Source organism: Chelonia mydas, chromosome 8, assembly GCF_015237465.2.
Source record: "Chelonia mydas isolate rCheMyd1 chromosome 8, rCheMyd1.pri.v2, whole genome shotgun sequence".
NCBI lineage: Eukaryota > Metazoa > Chordata > Testudines > Cheloniidae > Chelonia > Chelonia mydas.
This window is the reverse complement of record NC_057854.1, coordinates 66,066,521-66,072,520: the sequence shown is the minus strand read 5'-3', so window position 1 is coordinate 66,072,520 and position 6,000 is coordinate 66,066,521. Positions and strand designations below refer to the sequence as shown.

General features: G+C 44.2%; 1 protein-coding gene across 3 annotated transcripts in view; it reads left to right on the top strand.

Moving 5' to 3' along the window:
- The first annotated feature begins 4,912 nt into the window (after nucleotides 1–4,912).
- Nucleotides 4,913–6,000, top strand: part of NTNG1 (netrin G1) — a 262,932-nt gene continuing 261,844 nt past the window's right edge. Inside the window, exon 1 of one of the 3 annotated variants that reach the window (XM_043520971.1) lies at nucleotides 4,913–5,150. The gene's annotated coding sequence lies outside the window, so the exon portion shown is untranslated. Of the gene's footprint in view, nucleotides 5,151–5,188; nucleotides 5,325–6,000 lie in introns of those variants that run through there. The other 2 variants (XM_043520969.1, XM_043520974.1) reach the window with 2 other exon arrangements.

Here is a 6,000-nt window from a genome sequence, read left to right as displayed (position 1 = left end):
CTGTCCCCCAGACTTGGACTTTATCATGTGCTGCACTGGACTGGGTGCTCAGCAGATCCTGCTTTTTGTTCTACCTCCTCAACTTTAACTTCCAGTGGATTGCTGAGTTTCATCATCTGTCACCATTTCTTGCACAATTTTTTAGAAACCCAGCTTTCAGTTAGGGTGAGTATCAGATGGTGGGCTCTTCAGCCATCCCTTCCAGTGACTCCACTTACACCATAAACAGAAACTGGTCCTAGGTCTTATATCAATAGAATTGTCAATATGTGCTGTTCACTATCACAGATTAAGGAGAATTTATTTCAGCATGAGTGATAATTCACTAATTTATCAAGAGAGGTATAGAAGAGGAATAGTACAGGTTCTAATACAAGAAAATCTAGAATTTCCATGCAAAGTTGCATTTAATTCCTTACCCAGGTTGCACATGTGGGGTTAACTGATATTGTGCGGAAAAGCATATTGAAAATCACAATTCTAATTGTTTTCTGGTTTGTAGTCATTGGAATTCTTGAACTGGTTTCAAATATACAGTCTTAAAAGCTAAAAGTGGTGACCCCGTTAATTTCACAACCTTTGAATTCCATATACCCCCTACAGTGATGATTAGTCTTTACACTGAAAAACCACCAGCATAAGATGTAATGTGATCATTACAAAGTCTCATTTTATCCACAAACTGAACCTAGCACAGGCAAGTGATTAACAAACCATCCCCAGAGATGATAGTCCCCTAACATCAGGGGTGAAAATATTAGAACGGTCACTAGTGCAATCTTCTTTACATTGACCTTCCAATGACCTCCATGTTGTCCAACAGGAATCATCCTCCAGGGACAAATTATTAATTAATTTCTATATAGCCTTGATCCTAGGCCTCTCCTGAGTAGAGAGAGAGAGAATTATGTATTAGTTGGAAGATATACATTATTGTCCATTGGGGCTTTAAACTGAAACTATCAAATTCATTCAGTGGGAATTCAAAGCTGTGAAAAAGAAAACTATTATCTTGGTCACATGAGTCCATATACATCAGGCTGACAATAAAAACAGTGTGATATGCTAGTTAGAAAAAAAACAAACAAACAGGTGTTGTGGGCCAGATTGCCGCTTCCCATGGATAAACCTGACCCTGGCAGAAGAAAATTTCACCAGGTCCTTCTCACTACCAGGGCTACACTACTGCTGCCTGTCGATCTAAGCTACGCAATTTGAGTTACATTAGTAGCATAACTCAAGTCAATGTAGCTTAGATTTACTTACCACAGGGTCCACACTACGCTATGTTGATGGTGCTCTCCCGCTGACATTGCTTCCGCCTCTCATTGAGGTGGAGTTCAGAAATCAATGGGAGAGTGCTATCCCATCAATTGAGCGTTTTCACTAGACCCGCTAAATCAATGCCATTGCACAGATTGCAGCAGTGCCAATTTAGCTCCATAGTGACGACAAGCTCAGTTTGCACAGGATTGTTCTGTAGTTGTCCTTCACTTCACTCTCCCCTCTTTTCCTCCACGTTTCAAGCAGTAGGGTTGACCAGCTCCCAAAACCCATGGATCCTCAGAGATCTACTGGACGCATTGCTCATCAGAGGTGCTGCAACAATTTTTATAGTGCAGGTGCTGATGATGGAAATCATGAATTTGGTATTTTTACTTCAAGGCAGGAGGTGGGGCAGAACCCTTACCACCCTTACTTCCAGCAACACTGTTGTTCATCTGTGTACAGAGCCCAAGCCTCTGCACTGGCTGCGGCACACCCTGCTTCCCCATTCCACCCCCTATCAAGGCAGTTCTGATGGAAGTAAACATACTGCCAGGGACTCTCCTGACCACTGCCTATGGAGGTTCCTTGTTTTTTCACAATGATCATTTGCAAGATGTATAGACTCTGGCATATAGCACTTCTGCAAGAATGGTCACAGCAGTTTTACTGACACTCAGGATCTGCATGTGTAATGTTACCAGGCAGAAAGAGGAACTTGTCCATCTCTGTGTGTTCTAGTGTTTGTTACTGGTTGCACAGCTTTACAGATGATTTCCCTTACTGGCAATACTTTTTATTTGAAATCTCAAAAATCTACAGTTCTCAATCCCTAACACACTTGCTTTACTCATCTACTCTCATACTAATTTTACCCTGTAAGGGCATAAGTATAAGGTGCAGCATGTTTCCCCGCAGCATAATGACAAAGCTGTCAAATATCAGGAGAGCTTGTTTGTCTCAGAAGAAGAAATTACACATAATAAAATTCCAATCACAGAAGGCTGTTGCCAAGAAACCATTTTCTTTAACTATCTAGTCCATTTCCTGCACAATGTACTAGATTGTTCCCGGAATTGTAGCACTTCTCCCTCATAGCACTCTTGTGGGAAAGTCATCACAAGGATGGTGGAGAGTGGCAGACAGCTGGTGAGGCTAAGTCCTATCTCTCATCGCTCTACAATGACAGCAGAGCTGGCTAGCTATGGGGAGGGGACCAAGCTTCACTATCTTGAGGGATGATAGAGCATATGTATCCCTTTCACATGCCAGGGAGGTTCTGTTTGGAGAAACAGCTAAAAATCTAGGTATTTACCTCTATTATCTAAAGCTCTTATATGTGCAAAATGGGGCTAGAAATCTTGTCATATGGACCCATCTGGAGATCAGTAGCACTGTTGGTGTACTGGAAAGGGAACCCTGTGAGAAGAACCATCCTTTGGGACCTCCAATCCTGAGCATGACTAAAACCACAGACACTTGCAAAATGTAAAACTACTTCATAAAACCGTCTGATCAAACTTTCTGGAACTCTAAAAATGTTTTGGTAAAGCTCTTGAACTGGTTCTTATTTTATGCAGACAAGTTGTTCCATCATTTGCTGACAATGGGAGACAGAGATTTGCAATTCAAATTAACAGGTTCTCCAGGTTCACAGTACAGATGATAAACCTTTCATTTGAAGCAGCTCTCTACATGAATGTAGTCATTAAGCGAGTGTTCATATTCAACCACACTGAAACCAAAAGACATTACTTGAATAGCAAGTGCCTTGTGGCCATGGCCTTGTTAAGTTCTTTACAGCTACATTCCTCCACCTGCTCCTTGACTTCCACCTCTCCTCTTTGGTGGCATTAACCCATCAACCACTTCCTCCCTCATGCAGAGAGCCCCACTGGGTACATGAGCCTGTCCATGATTGCTCAGTAGCTCACAGTATTCATAGTCACATACATTTTTTTAAATGAATAGGCACATTTAGTATTTTGTTGAATCACAAAAACAGATGTATCCCACCCCTAACTGGCAGTGAAAGAAAGTCATCTGAAAAATATTTGGTGGCCTATGTGAAATGAGTTGATGGTCTCAATCCAGTTCCCAGGGAGCAAGTAACCACATCACAAAAAACACCATCCCAGTTTGCACCCTTGTCAGCAGTCTCTGCAGAGAGGCTAGGGATTGAGGGCTTGATCCTTCAAAGTGCTGAGCACCTTCTGAACTCAGTGGGAGTTCTGCATGCTCCTTAAATTGCTATGAAGAATGAACTCCTAGAAAAAGACTATTCAGGTCAGGGCTGAAGCATAGTGTTGAGGTGGGGAAGAGGAGCTCGACGAAGCTGTGCCTGTTCTGTGAATATAGTGAGTACTTCAACCTCCAGTTTTGTTATTTTGACACCTTTCACTGGCATCAATATCAGCTTTACAATATTCAGGGGACTTTTTTACAATACAGTTTAGCGGCAAGACTTAACATTGCACTGTTTCTAAAATGTGCTGTTGACAGAGCCCAGGTAAGCCTGAAAGCACAAATGTGGGTCAGAAAATGTCATAATGTAATCTAAAACATCTTTGCCACTAAAAATAAAGCCCAGTTAGCTTATGGTTGGTGAAGTAAAATGAGGTGCATGCAAAATATAAATTATGGCTGTCAAAGCATTACAAAACAAAAGACTCATAATTATGTGCATAAATGTTATTCCAATTTTGCTGATGAAAGGTGTGTGGGTATTATTAATTAATGTCATGGACTGCCTGTAAAGAGTAAGCCTGGCTACCAGAACACCCGTTGACCTTGTGGAGCTCCAGGATCACTGCAGATGAGAATTGTTTCATCACACAGCAAAGTGTTCATGTATAGCATCATGTTTCTGATGAGTATGAAAGGCAGAGGGGTCATTTCTTCCAGTGATTTCCCAAAAGATTAGAGAAGAGTAGAGTGGGGAGGGGGCGCAATTTAAACACCTAGCTGCTGACACGTTGGTTTATGCCATAATTATCATAATAAATTATTGGCACCTGAATAGTCTGCTCGGTATTCCATGTATGAAAAGGTTCCTTTATTGTTAGGATTGAATATTGGAACTATTTAGTGTATAATTTAAGTGCGATCTCTCGTCTACTTCTTCACAGGACGGAGCCCTTTGGGGATAAAATACTTACTGGGTGTTCTTTACAAGGCAAAGCCTGGCTGTCCGGGGTACAGCCCCAGGAATCAGATCGCGTGCTTGCGGGATCCGTGGCGGTGAAGGAAAAGTCGCCTTCCCGCAAGCTGCAGACCAGTCTCATGGCAGTGGCTGGGGTTGGTGCCCTCGCGGCGCTGCATCTCTGCCGCAGGCAGTGGCCACTGGGTAGGACAGGATTCAAAGCGGGCCAGGTCGCAGCGAGGATATTTAGCTGGGCTCCAGGATCGCTCACGCGGCCCGCTCAGGTGTCAGCAGGCTGCAGGGCATTTCTCTGCAGTTGCACCTACTGGCCACGTGGGGCGCATGTGGCACCCGCCGAGCAAGCAGCCAGTCTGACTCCCCCGCAGCCGGCTCACAGCCCGCAGGGAGCCCCTGGAACGCGACGCGGCGGCAGCTTGCGAGGACTCCAGCACCGGCCCCAGGTTCCTTCAACCTCCAGCGACCTACCCTAGGCTCCCCCAGCACAAGCACCTCCCCCACACCCAGGCGGCCAATGCCCTCCACGCTTGCCAGCCCAGGCATGGTAGTGCCCGTCCAAGAGGCCCGGCCAACCGACATCCAGCTCCCTGAGTGCCCTCCCCACCCACTTCACTGGCCCCAGGCAGCCCCCAGCTTCGCCTCACACCCGCGCACTCTTCCCCAGCCCCACGGGTTTGTGCCACTGACTGAGGCTTATGAGGCTCTGCGATATTCCAAACAGCAGGTGAACTAATTGGCATGCAGCCTCACAGAGGGAGCTGTACACGGGGCAGCTGTGTTGGCATGGGCTGGGCTCCTCAAATCCCCTTCCCCCACAGTGCAGCTGCGGGGCTTCTAGAGGCGAGGAAACAGCATTAGTAAGATAAGCAAGCAAAGAAAAATGACTGGATTCAGCTAGGTGGTTTTTTTTTTTTTTTAAACAAAGCAAAATATTTAAGGTCAATGTGAGATGACTTATGAAACATACAAGAATTCTTTAGTGGCTTCTTGTTTGCTAAATAATTAACCCTGCAGAGCCACAAATAAGGATCCTAGAAATGTGGCATTTATCAATTAGCTCAGAAGAAACTTTTCTGGGTTAGCTTATTCTCTTAGACCCATTACTGTTTAGGAATGAGAATTTCTAAATAGCAAATATTAACTGTTTTGCAATTAATATAATTTTTAATTCCTGATGTCGGTGAGCTAAGAGATGTACTTATTTATATTTCTGAGAATACTCTGTGTGGGATCCCAAAGTAGCCTTCATGATTGTGGAAGCAACCGAGGGTCAGAAAACAGAGAATATTCCCTGCTCATGGGGGGGTACTACCTCCTTAATAACTGCTTTGAAATTCTGGTTCTGACACTCCCTTTCCTATCTATAGGGCCCAGGAGAAATATGATGCCATAGTAACACCATACTATGTTCCCTAATGTCTACATAAGGGCATGGCTTTTCCTAGCTGACTGACAAAAATTTTAAACCAACTGTTTGTGGGTCAAAGAAATCTCTCAGGTTTTCAGCCTGGGTGGAGACTGCAGCATCCTATACTGAGTCAAAGGCTCAACTTTTACTGCCCTCCCTATACTGT